Here is a 12,177-nt window from a genome sequence, read left to right as displayed (position 1 = left end):
ACTCTGCCCAAGCCTTTTCTGTCTCTGTCTACATTGCTATTCTCTCACTCACTCCATTTATTAGTGCTGATATTTATAAGATACAGTCACCAACACAGCCTTACTCCCTGATGATACACACTGAACTTAAATTTAGTGCTACTTCAGAAGATTTAGACACCACTACTGTGAGTGTGACTTTTGTTGTTTTTTCTTATAGAATCTATTTTGTTCTTTTCTAAAATAAATCAAAATGTCCCACATCTTTATATGCAAAGAGAGAGAATAAAGTCATTGACAGACAAGTCAGAAAAACACAAACATGGTTGGACTGAGCCACAGAACGAAACTAAAAGTAACTGAATCAGTCAAGATACGAATATCAAATGCACCTCAGCGTCAGTCAGGTTCTTTCTCGTTTTGTTTTTGTTTCTCTGATTCACTCTTATACATTATCTGTTGGTCACTCTGCATTTGTCTGTTCAAGCTATTTCTCATTGCAGTTCCGTGGTCAGGTCAAATTTTGCTCATTCGATCCTTCGATTTTTATTCTTTCCTTGTTTCTTCATTTTTGTCTGAATTCTATTTTTATTAGACACAATGACAAACTGTGAGAAAGAGAGAAAGGAAAAAATAAATGCTGACTGGATTTCTCAGTAATATCAAAACATCCTGTTTGTGTGGTATAAAGACTTGATTGCTACAAAGAGGAAGCTCATGCAGAGATAAGACATATGCGTACATGTAGCTGTGGGAAACATGAAGACTGACACACAATGCACTGTTCTTCCCTCCTTTGACAGTTGGTTTGGTGCACATACTGTAGCTAAATCAAATGCATTCTAATAAAACAGCAATACGATTAACCCAACCTTGATAAAGGTTAAAAGACCATGTTATTTAGCCAATCATTAGAACAATACTCTTTGGTTACAGCTGTTCATTGTAGTCAAGGTATTTACCTTGCATCAACATGCTTTAAGCATCTTCTAATAATTGAAGCAATAACTTTGTTTTGGGGGATAAGCTCTCTCAGCTTCCTCCACCTCTCCAATATCCATCTTATTTGTCATTTTGTTGTTGATTTAAGATTTGATTTAAGAGTTTTTCTCTCAAAAGGATCCTGACTTCATTCTACACCTGCAGATTCGCTTAATCATTAATTTTAGGTTTCACTTTTGATTCATATACTAAGAGGAAGTAAAGTTATGAAACCTCTGCATATTTAAGTTACCCAAGACACTTCACTGATACTGACGCAAGTCAGTGGTTACCTACAACAGATTCTACTCTTGCAAACTGGATTCCCTTTTTATTTGTATTTTGTGAAATACCACTTCAGTACAAATGGCCTGAATAAAGAATCTAGACAAGGGTTTAAATCCATGTGGTTTTCTGTTTGCAGCTTTGTTTACGACTTTGAGAATGAAATGGAGTCAACTTTCCTAAAGAGAAGGACACATCATTTATCTTTAAGAAAAGATGCTTGCAACAGTTGAGCTTGTGTCCTCTTTAACAAGAAAGTGACTATGTTAAAGTCCATCCCTAATTCATAATGAAACAGTAAATGTTTAAAGTTACATCCTTATTTTTCCAAGTGACACAGAAGAAGAGAAGGATAAATTTATAACTTTTCCAACTGACAGAGGTAATGTTAAATGGGATCTGGTTTATTGCTGTATTATATTTTTATCTTTGGTTTTTATAATCTCTAGATATCTGAGTAAATGTTTTCTGTTGTACACTTCAACAGTTGATAGAGTCTTTGCTTCAGTGTACCATCAATCTGTATATGGCACACAGAATAAGGCCCCACAGTGGAATGAAAGCTAGTTTGGATTTTTTCCCTGATTTTTTTTGTCAGCTGTTGTTCTCAGGTGGATCAAAACATTGTTTCTCTGAGGACATTAAAGGAAGTTCCATCTTCTGCTTGTACCAGGGTTTGAACTGTACTCTGTTGATACCCTAGTCTTGAAGATTTTTACATGCACACTCCGCACACTTGTAAGAAACAATTTTATTTCTGCAACATTGTGTGAGCATATATTACTCACATTGTGGGGACCTAAGACTGAGCAGTGATGACAAAGTGAAAGTTAACCAAAACTGTTAATACACTGGATGTCTGCCTTGAAATCAGGAAACAGTACCAGATAAATAATGTGTAAGAACAAGAGGAGAGATGGTATACAAAGACAGAGAGGTTAATTTTACCCTGTTTGAGAAAGAACATGTTCTCAAAGTTCTGTTACAGACACAAAATCTTGTCTTATTATCTTTGTGAGGACACCTGTTGACATAATGCATTCCCTAAAACCTTGACCTTAATCCTCACTGAATGCCTAAACCTAACCCTTACCCTAAATCTAACCAAAACCCAATTTTAACCCTAACCCTAAAACCAAGTCTTAACCTCCAAAAAGCACTTTGAAGTTGTGTGGACCAGCTGGACACCAGAAGCTGAGTTCTTTTGTTTTGAGCAACTGTAACAGAACCAACATGAAGAAGGTTCTCCCAAAAATACTGTACTAAACTGACTGTGGTACTTTCTGCACACTTTTCCACCTCACGCTACCAAACTGCAAATTCTGTATGAGAGCAATGCTTCTTTGAAGGCTGTGATAGGATAATGTAAGATGACAACATTACGAAGGTGGAAACCTTGATTATAAGTTTAGTTTCACTTCTTAAGACAGAGCAGAACATCATTCACTGATGTTAGGTTACATTCGGGTTACCCATTTAAGGTAAGTTATATTTTTACTTATCGCAGTGAAAGGCCCTATTTTGTTCTAACATAGATCAAAACAATTCATCAGGTGTAAATGCCTGAGAAAAAATAAATAAATATAAAATACTTTTTTTTTTTTTGTTCTTGAGATATCAACTAACAGTGAATTCATTTGCTTGCACATTCCACATGGAATTTGCCCAGTGGTGCCCAAACTTTTGCATGCAGCTATACAAAAGACTGATGAAGTTGTTTGTGTTGGTTTGATAATATGTGTGTGACATTAGGAAATAACAAAGATGGGGGCAGAACAGAGCACTCTGGAAAAGAACGGCTATACACTGCAAAGAGAAACCAAAAATGCTGTTGTTGCCACAAAGGGAGATGACACGTTTTTCATAAAGAGGATCATTTTAAACAAGGTAAGTGAGAAGTTCCTGAACAAACCTTGCTTATATGAAAATATGAAAAATACTGTATGTCCACATTCAACATAGCAAAGAAAAACCCAATTCAAAATCTCATATACAAGTCATTTTGTTCAAAACTAATATTAATAAACTAATAAATAATCTAGTAAACTAAGCAGAGGGAGAAAGAAAAAAAGTTTATGCTTTCACTTATCTGACTTAAACATGGAATAATACATCAACTACAGTCACTTATAAAATGTGTTTCAATTGTTACTCTAGGGTAACAAGAGCTAGGCTTTTCCAACAACAGATATGTTTTAATGTGTCCAACATACCACTACTTCAAATATGGTAACATTTGATTGCAAGATGCAAAATGGAAAACTCCCTGTAATGATCTTCAACACATTGTTGAAAACAATTCCCAAGGCAGCTCCACACTGGGAGGAGCCATTCCTTTACTTTGGCACATGCAGGCATTTATTTTGGAGCCAGGAAATGACCAGACATGTCCTGTCCTCTGGACTCAGTGCGAGAGGTTGGAGACAGAAGGGTCCTAGCAAAACTGTAATCTATGCTGGACCATGAGTCCCACCCCCTGCAGGACGTCCTGTCAGCTCTGCAGAGCAGCTTCAGTGACAGACTGCTCCACCCTCGGTGTGTGAAGGAGAGATTTAGAAGATCTTTCCTTCCTGCTGCTGTCAGACTCTATAACGAGCATTGTTAACACACATACTGATCACAGTTACATGCAACTATCTGTGTAACATCAATGTGCAATAACCCAGTCATTAGCGTGCAATATTTGTGTACTATAGTCACTCAACTCAACAATCTCCATCTCTTATTTATTTATTTATTTATTTATTTATATTTTATTTTTTACAGCAGCTATTTTCTTGTTTCTTAGTTTGGTCTCTTAGTTATTCTACCTTATTTAATCTTGTTCTGGCCATATTGGTCTCTTACTTATATCTTACTTTCACTTACTGTACTATACCCCAGAGGTGGGACCAAGTCATTGTTTTGCAAGTCCCAAGTAAGTCTCAAGTCTTGGCCCTCAAGTCCCGAGTCAAGTCCCAAGTCAAGACAGGCAAGTCCCGAGTCAAGTCCAAAGTCAAGATTGACAAGTCTCAAGTCAAGTCCAAAGTCCTACACTTTGAGTTTCAAGTCCTTTCGAGTCCTTTTAACCACACAGCAATAATATATTATGTAAGAGGAAAGCATATTAAACAGATGTCAGAACATCCCTTATAGCCACACATGAACTGTATTGAAACTACTCTTAATTACTCATATTATTAATATCAATCTTAACATTGTGTGATAATATATTTTGTATTTTAGTGTGTTATGTTGCAGCACGTAGACCAGCAACTCACGTGTGCAAGCTAACTTGTTTTTTCGTCAATGGACTGCTGGAGAGTAAGAACAACGAGCAGTATAACTTTGTTTTCCTGTCGGAAAAATCCGTCTGACAGCAAGCTAAAACGGTACACATATTCTTAATATAGCGCACATTTAAAGTGACCTTGATTTTATTAGGTTTGCCTCTTTGTAGGTGGCTAAAATATGCATTGCTGCTAACCGCCGTCTACTGTGTGATACCTTGACTAATGTTATGTATAAGTACCTCAACCATAGCCCTGTTAAAAAAAATACTTAACAAAGGTATGAATAAGGGAGTGAACTCGCAGTAGACGCAACAAATTACCGTGTTTGCAATGATTCAGCTACACAGCAAAGAAAAATTAGCTACTTAGCCAATAAATGTAAGCTTTCATTCAGAACTTACCTTTCTTTGTGCAACTTCAGATGTCGAACGAAGTTCGAAGTTGTTGCGTCTCCATCTGTAATCTTCGAGCCACATGTTTTGCATACTGCAATTCGTTTTTTATTGACCACCTCGTAGTTTTTATACCCAAACGAAACTATCTTTGGTATCATTTTTTCCAGCTAGCGTGCTGTTTGACAGTCCGTCTTCATTGGTTGTCCTGCAATTTGATTGGATGGATGCTGTCTCTCTTTGAAAATTGAATCGAAGGCAACTGGACATATGTTTGTCTGGGAAGACGTTTCGCCTCTTATCCAAGGGGCTTCATCAGTTCATACGCATCGGTCTATCTAGTCCGCACTAGTCTGACCAAGAAAGTGGAGTAAGACCCAGGTATTTAACCTGTTGTGGGTGGGACCACCAAAGTACCTACGAAAGTACTGGTTTCACCTGACCATTGTTGTGGTCCCCAGTGAACGACAGTCGTCAGGCTCATGTGACCTAGTTTGTGTCTCATGTGAACGACAGTCGTTAGGGTCAGGTGAGTCCCTGGTGGATGACGCTCGTTGAGAGTCGTCTGAGGTTAAGTTGTTTACTCTCCTGGGTACACATGAAAGGGCTACATTGTAAATGGGGGATAGGTGGTGTCGCAGACCCCCTCCTCTGTTTAGTGAAGGTTTTTCCACTTTCACATAGATGGCTTCTTTGACTCCTCTCTCAAACCATCTGTCCTCCCTGTCCAGGATTTTGACATTGCTGTCTTCAAAGGAGTGTGCTTTTTCCTTTAGATGTGAGTAGACAGCTGAGACTGGACCCGAGGAGTTAGCCCTTCTGTGTTGGGCCATGCGTTTGTTCAACGGTTGTTTAGTTTCTCCAATATATAGGTCCTTGCATTCCTCACTGCATTTGACCGCATATATTAGGTTGCTTTTATGATTGTGTGGTATCTTGTCTTTGGGGTGTACCAGTTTCTGTCTGAGAGTGTTGTTGGGTTTGAAACATACAGGAATTTGATGTTTGTTAAAAATCCTCCTGAGTTTCTCTGAGACCCCAGACACGTATGGAATGACAATGTTTTTGCGTTTATCTTCCATTTTCTCAGCATCCTCCCTGTTTGTATTCTTTCTGGAGCGTGTTGTTTTGCCAAACGACCAACTCGGATAGCCGCAAGTTTTCAGAGCTCCCTTTATATGTTTATGCTCTTCTGCTTGGGCCTGAGTGGAGGTTGGTATGTTGTCAGCCCTGTGTTGCAAGGTTCTGATAACTCCCAGTTTGTGCTCCAGTGGATGATGCGAGTCAAAAAGTAGGTATTGATCGGTGTGTGTGGGTTTCCTGTATACCCCAATGTGGAGGCTCCTGTCCTCAGCAAGGTGAACGTCACAGTCTAGGAATGGTAGGTGGTTATCTTTGACATCTTCTCTTGTGAATTTGATGTTTTTGTCCACAGAGTTGATGTGTTCAGTGAAAGCTTGTAAGTCTTGGGTTTTGATTTTTACCCATGTGTCATCCACATACCTAAACCAGTGACTTGGAGGTGTACCCTTGAATGAGTTAAGGGCCTTTTGTTCTACCATTTCCATGTATAGATTAGCCACAATGGGGGACACTGGTGAGCCCATAGCACAGCCGTGTTTTTGCCTGTAGAATTTGCTGTTAAACTGGAAATATGTGGTGTTGAGGCACAAATCCAGTAACTGGCAAATCTGGTCTGGTGTGAGATTGGTTCTGTCATGTAGTGTGTTATCTTGTTCCAAGTGATTCCTCACTGTTTCCACTGCCTCCTTAGTTGGAATGCAAGTGAATAAGGAGGTCACATCGTATGACACCATGGTTTCTTCTTGTGCCATTTTCAGACCTTTGATTTTGTTCACAAAATCTAGTGAGTTGTGAACATGATGTGGTGTGTTTCCAACCAGGGGGGCTAAGATGTTGGCTACATGCTTAGCGATATTGTAGGTTACTGAATTGATGCTGCTAACAATAGGTCTGAGTGGTGTCCCTTCCTTATGGACTTTGGGGAGTCCATATAGGCATGGAATGGTATCCTGAGGGTAGAGGCGGAGGTACTGAGGTCGGTCAATTACTCCATCTTGTTGTAATTTTTGGAGACATTCAATGACCTTCCTTTTGTAGCCACTGGAAGGATCTCGTTTCAGAATTTCATATGTGTTGGTGTCGTTTAATAGAGTGGTAACTTTAGCGTGGTAATCGCTTGTATTCAGGATTACTGTGCATCTCCCTTTGTCAGCTGGAAGGATGGTGATGTTTTTATCCTTGCTCAGGGATACCACAGCTTTCCTTTCCTGATGTGTGAGGTTTGAAGGTGGGGCCTTAGCATTGGACAGGGTTGCTGACACCTTAAACCTTAGCTGTTCTGCTTCGGTTTCTTTTAAGTTGTTTTTCCTTATAGCTGATTCTGTCGCTGTAATGAGTTCCACTATAGGAATTTGTTCTGGTGTAACAGCAAAGTTTAGTCCTTTCGCTAAGACCTCCTTCTCCGGCTGGGTAAGTTCCCTGTCAGATAGGTTTTTTACCCATATGTCTGTTTTTGTATGTTGTTTTGTCTCCTGTTCCTCCTTAGAGGTTTCTGTTATGTTTGAGTTATTTGTCTTGTGTTGGAGTTTGCAAAATTTCTTTTTCTGCCTTTCTTTGCCCTTGGTATGTTGGGCTAGTTGGGCTCTCGTAGTGAACTCAACAACCTTTTCGAACAACGCAGCTGGTAAGAGTGTTTTCAAATTTCTGAAAAGAAGGTCAGCTTTTTCTTTGAGCCTTTCTATGTGGTCCCCAGTGAACGACAGTCGTCAGGCTCATGTGACCTAGTTTGTGTCTCATGTGAACGACAGTCGTTAGGGTCAGGTGAGTCCCTGGTGGATGACGCTCGTTGAGAGTCAGTGAAAGGACACAGAGCCAATAAGATTCTGGACAAGGCTCAAAATCACCTCTTGAATGAGAGAGTGAGGCAGGTCCTATTCACCATAGAAAGGCTCAAAGAAAAAGCTGACCTTCTTTTCAGAAATTTGAAAACACTCTTACCAGCTGCGTTGTTCGAAAAGGTTGTTGAGTTCACTACGAGAGCCCAACTAGCCCAACATACCAAGGGCAAAGAAAGGCAGAAAAAGAAATTTTGCAAACTCCAACACAAGACAAATAACTCAAACATAACAGAAACCTCTAAGGAGGAACAGGAGACAAAACAACATACAAAAACAGACATATGGGTAAAAAACCTATCTGACAGGGAACTTACCCAGCCGGAGAAGGAGGTCTTAGCGAAAGGACTAAACTTTGCTGTTACACCAGAACAAATTCCTATAGTGGAACTCATTACAGCGACAGAATCAGCTATAAGGAAAAACAACTTAAAAGAAACCGAAGCAGAACAGCTAAGGTTTAAGGTGTCAGCAACCCTGTCCAATGCTAAGGCCCCACCTTCAAACCTCACACATCAGGAAAGGAAAGCTGTGGTATCCCTGAGCAAGGATAAAAACATCACCATCCTTCCAGCTGACAAAGGGAGATGCACAGTAATCCTGAATACAAGCGATTACCACGCTAAAGTTACCACTCTATTAAACGACACCAACACATATGAAATTCTGAAACGAGATCCTTCCAGTGGCTACAAAAGGAAGGTCATTGAATGTCTCCAAAAATTACAACAAGATGGAGTAATTGACCGACCTCAGTACCTCCGCCTCTACCCTCAGGATACCATTCCATGCCTATATGGACTCCCCAAAGTCCATAAGGAAGGGACACCACTCAGACCTATTGTTAGCAGCATCAATTCAGTAACCTACAATATCGCTAAGCATGTAGCCAACATCTTAGCCCCCCTGGTTGGAAACACACCACATCATGTTCACAACTCACTAGATTTTGTGAACAAAATCAAAGGTCTGAAAATGGCACAAGAAGAAACCATGGTGTCATACGATGTGACCTCCTTATTCACTTGCATTCCAACTAAGGAGGCAGTGGAAACAGTGAGGAATCACTTGGAACAAGATAACACACTACATGACAGAACCAATCTCACACCAGACCAGATTTGCCAGTTACTGGATTTGTGCCTCAACACCACATATTTCCAGTTTAACAGCAAATTCTACAGGCAAAAACACGGCTGTGCTATGGGCTCACCAGTGTCCCCCATTGTGGCTAATCTATACATGGAAATGGTAGAACAAAAGGCCCTTAACTCATTCAAGGGTACACCTCCAAGTCACTGGTTTAGGTATGTGGATGACACATGGGTAAAAATCAAAACCCAAGACTTACAAGCTTTCACTGAACACATCAACTCTGTGGACAAAAACATCAAATTCACAAGAGAAGATGTCAAAGATAACCACCTACCATTCCTAGACTGTGACGTTCACCTTGCTGAGGACAGGAGCCTCCACATTGGGGTATACAGGAAACCCACACACACCGATCAATACCTACTTTTTGACTCGCATCATCCACTGGAGCACAAACTGGGAGTTATCAGAACCTTGCAACACAGGGCTGACAACATACCAACCTCCACTCAGGCCCAAGCAGAAGAGCATAAACATATAAAGGGAGCTCTGAAAACTTGCGGCTATCCGAGTTGGTCGTTTGGCAAAACAACACGCTCCAGAAAGAATACAAACAGGGAGGATGCTGAGAAAATGGAAGATAAACGCAAAAACATTGTCATTCCATACGTGTCTGGGGTCTCAGAGAAACTCAGGAGGATTTTTAACAAACATCAAATTCCTGTATGTTTCAAACCCAACAACACTCTCAGACAGAAACTGGTACACCCCAAAGACAAGATACCACACAATCATAAAAGCAACCTAATATATGCGGTCAAATGCAGTGAGGAATGCAAGGACCTATATATTGGAGAAACTAAACAACCGTTGAACAAACGCATGGCCCAACACAGAAGGGCTAACTCCTCGGGTCCAGTCTCAGCTGTCTACTCACATCTAAAGGAAAAAGCACACTCCTTTGAAGACAGCAATGTCAAAATCCTGGACAGGGAGGACAGATGGTTTGAGAGAGGAGTCAAAGAAGCCATCTATGTGAAAGTGGAAAAACCTTCACTAAACAGAGGAGGGGGTCTGCGACACCACCTATCCCCCATTTACAATGTAGCCCTTTCATGTGTACCCAGGAGAGTAAACAACTTAACCTCAGACGACTCTCAACGAGCGTCATCCACCAGGGACTCACCTGACCCTAACGACTGTCGTTCACATGAGACACAAACTAGGTCACATGAGCCTGACGACTGTCGTTCACTGGGGACCACAACAATGGTCAGGTGAAACCAGTACTTTCGTAGGTACTTTGGTGGTCCCACCCACAACAGGTTAAATACCTGGGTCTTACTCCACTTTCTTGGTCAGACTAGTGCGGACTAGATAGACCGATGCGTATGAACTGATGAAGCCCCTTGGATAAGAGGCGAAACGTCTTCCCAGACAAACATATGTCCAGTTGCCTTCGATTCAATTTTCAAAGAGAGAACTATGACCTGGATGAATGAGAACATTCACAGACGATGGATGCTGTCGGATCAAAACAACGTTGATCTAATTTGATTGGATGTTGTGCCGACAGCACACACACAGACGCACACATACAAAGAAAGAAACAGAGCGTTCCTTAATAACATCCTTTTTAATCTTTGGGTTTTTGAGGAAAGTAGCAAGTCTTGTCGAGTCAAAAGGCTCAAGTCCAAGTGAAGTCACAAGTCACTGATGTTAAAGTCCAAGTCGAGTTGCAAGTCTCTTTACATTTTGTCAAGTCGAGTCTAAAGTCATCAAATTCATGACTCGAGTCTGACTCGAGTCCAAGTCATGTGACTCGAGTCCACACCTCTGCTATACCCCTGCTGTTGCTAAATGCAATTTCCCCACTGAGGGACTAATAAAGGATTCTCTTATCTTATCTCTTATCTCTTAAAAAGAAAAAATTAAGAGCTGCAAAAGAAGACTGTATAATGACTGACTGTGTGTGCTTCAAAGTCTAAATCTTAATACTGACATACAAGGAAAAAAATGTAAGCCTTAGTACAGGTACACGAGCACGAGCAGCACAGCATAATCTGTTTCCTCTTGCTGCTGATCATGTAATGCAGTGCACCACATTTGATTAAACTGATTAAACTGTGCTTGCCTTTGCACATACTCTTACCACTTCCTGCTTGTTACATTGAAAAGTTGTATCAAAATGCAAATTCAATACCATCAGAACAGAGTCTACTGAGTCTTACAAGCAGCATCAACACATTCATCCTCTCTTCCACATTGTGCCACACGATCACACTGGTCACCAAAACTGCAAAAATGTGTTAATTAGAACTGCAGGCTGTACTGGAGGCAGGAGGTAGGACTGAGGGAGAAGGGTTCTGCTAAAGGATATAGTTTGTTGACTGCTACCTCAGGCAAACCACTACTACTTTTAACAGGTACCCAGAAATGTTGTTCAAGCATTAACCAGAGAGAGAGAAATCCTCAAGACAACAAGTCATCCTCATATTGTGAGCATCAAGAACTCTTTTCAAGGTAAGTTTTGAAAAAAAAAATGCTTCAAGTTTTATGTTCCTCTGAATTTGTTGTTAATAGTAATCTCTGTTTGTAAATCAAGATGCACAGATTTAAGCTGTGATATAAGTCACAGGAATCAACATAACTTCAAAAAAGAGTGAAGACGCTAATCTGGACGCAATTGGGTAGTGTGAACTGATTTCCGACCCAACTGCAAAGACGTGTTGCCAACAGCCAATGAAAAAGAGAGAGTGGGCAAGAGCAGGAGAGTGGCGACAAAGCCAACCTGGACCACAGAAATGGAGGAGAGATTAATTGAGTTGTGGAAGCGAGCAGATTGTTGTTCATGTTTGTTTACTTGTTCTTCGTCCTCTTCTTCCCTCTTCTACTTCTTTGAGTTTATTAGTGGTTGTCACGCATTACCGCCACCAACTGGTATGTTTGTTTACCTTTTAAACTGTCGCCCTTGTGAGAGTTTGAGGCGTTCAGTTGGTTTTAGTTGGTTTTGACAAATCATGCAGTCTGTGATCCCTCATCAGGTGCAGTTGTCAAGAGTGTGAATCCCAAGTCTTTCAGTCATCAAAAAAAAATCTGCTGAGGCCAGTCTGTTAGTGTGTACCCCTAGTCTTTTCAAAATCTGCAAAGACTGTGAAAGTTCTATAGTGTCTCTCTGGCTTTGGCAGTAAAATACTAAGATTTTTTTTCCTTTTGTCATTAAGATCAGAACAGTGACTATGTGGTGATGGACTA

The 12,177-nt window shown here is 40.5% G+C and overlaps 1 long non-coding RNA gene across 1 annotated transcript; it reads left to right on the top strand.

The window, feature by feature from the left end:
* The first annotated feature begins 2,992 nt into the window (after positions 1–2,992).
* On the top strand, positions 2,993–12,177 carry LOC121188307. Its single transcript, XR_005894694.1, has 3 exons — positions 2,993–3,132; positions 11,349–11,445; positions 12,147–12,177. It is a non-coding gene; the product is annotated as an uncharacterized LOC121188307 (long non-coding RNA).

This window comes from Toxotes jaculatrix, chromosome 10 (assembly GCF_017976425.1).
Source record: "Toxotes jaculatrix isolate fToxJac2 chromosome 10, fToxJac2.pri, whole genome shotgun sequence".
Classification (NCBI taxonomy): domain Eukaryota; kingdom Metazoa; phylum Chordata; class Actinopteri; family Toxotidae; genus Toxotes; species Toxotes jaculatrix.
This window is presented reverse-complemented; position numbering and strand designations above follow the sequence as displayed.